We start from the raw sequence: 1,803 nt of genomic DNA on the forward strand, positions 1-1,803 counted from the left end.
TAGAAACTTGAGATACATTTTGTGTACAGTTGTAGTAGTCATGAGTTTAAGCCTACTGTGTTTGCTTGTGTTAGGAGCTTCTTTTGAAACACATGATTACTTTAGCAAATATGTTTCCTAAATATTGAAGCAATAACTGAATTAGGGACCTTTATGGTATAATCCCTATGGTGATGAATTTCTAACACAGGTATTTCTTACTTCTGTGTGATTAACATACAATTACTGCTTTGTTGGCTGATATCTTTATCTCATCTACTTCTTCAGAGTTCTTTGAATTACTGACCTATATCCACCCAACTTTTCCCATCCAAGGGGGTTGCTTTTTAGCTTGAAAAACTTCTCTAGTAACAAACTATAGAAATGATCCCTGAAAGTATAGCCTTCTGCTTTTTAACTTGAAACTTGGATTGTATCCACTGGGTTCTTTTACTCTTGTGCGTGCTCAGTCATCTCAGTTGTGTCCGACTCTTTATGACTGTGGACTGTAGCCCGCCAGGCTCGTTTGTCCATGGGATTCTCTAGGCAAGAATACTGGACTGGATTGCCATTTCTTCCTTTAGGGGATCTTACCTACCCAGGGACTGAACCCATATCTCCTCTGTTTCCTGCATTGCAGGCATATTCTTTACCCACTGAGCCACCTGAGAAACCCTCTTTTACTATTAAATAATCCCAAATTCTTTTATTCTGTATAAAGCATTGAACTATTTTCTGTGTAGATAAAGTTATTCCTGGTAAGACAGGATGTTAATAGCCGAGTGCCAATGCAGAGTAAGCCCATTGGCAAGAGCCAGTTCCCCTCAGCACAGAAACATGCTACTATTTTTTCCAGCCTTTACTTCTCTGATCTTATTTTAAACTGTTTGTGACCTTGTTTTGACTAAAAGTCATAGTACCATTTCTCTAACTTTCCTTTCATTCAAATCTCCTTTAAAATTTTGTCTATTGTTATTTTCCATTCTTGTTTCTTTCTTAATTCCACTCCCATCTGGCTTTTACCTCTCACCTGACTCAACTCAAACTGTTTTTACCAAAAGTCACGGATGGTCTCCACATCATTTAATGTCCTAAAGCAGGGGTCCTCGAACTCTGAATCATCCTGAAACCACACCTCCCTGATTTGTGGGAAAACTGTGTTCTACAAAACCAGTCACTGGTGCTGAAAAGGTTGGGGACCTCTGTCTAAGGGACTCTCAGTCTTCATCTAATTTGATCACTAGAAGCATTTAGTATCTGATCATTCCTCCTGGAAACTCTTTTACTTGACTCTCTGATAGCACATTTCCTTGGTTTTCTTTGTGTGGGTTCCTCTTCTTCTTTATCTCTTGCTATTGGAATGCTCCAAGCTTTAATCCTCAGATCTCTTCTCTCTCCTTTTGGTGATCTTATCTATAATAATTTCATATAACTTCTTTATGTTGATGTCCAAATATGTATATTCAACCTGGATTCTCCCCTGCCTCTAGACTCATATATTTAGTCACCTTCTGAAAGTGAAAGTGAAAGTTGCTCAGTTGTGTCCGACTGTTTGCGACCCCATGGACTACACAGTCCATGGAATTCTCCAGGCCAGAATACTGGAGTGGGTAGCCTTTCCCTTCTCCAGGGGATCTTCCCAACCCAGGGATCGAACCCAGGTCTCCTGCATTGCAAGCGGATGCTTTACCAGATGAGCCACAAGGGAAGCCCTTAGGATCTTCAATTAGAAGTCTTATACCATCTCACATTTATCCAAAATAAAAAATGGGGTCCTTATCCTAAAATTGCCCACATCTGTGTTCATTCTCATCTCAGAAAATG

The 1,803-nt window shown here is 39.8% G+C and overlaps 1 pseudogene; it reads right to left on the minus strand.

Annotated features, from left to right (window-relative positions):
* Positions 1-305: 305 nt before the first annotated feature.
* Positions 306-386, minus strand: LOC136148815 (small nucleolar RNA U3; annotated as a pseudogene).
* Positions 387-1,803: the final 1,417 nt, after the last annotated feature.

This window comes from Muntiacus reevesi, chromosome 17, assembly GCF_963930625.1.
Source record: "Muntiacus reevesi chromosome 17, mMunRee1.1, whole genome shotgun sequence".
NCBI lineage: Eukaryota > Metazoa > Chordata > Mammalia > Artiodactyla > Cervidae > Muntiacus > Muntiacus reevesi.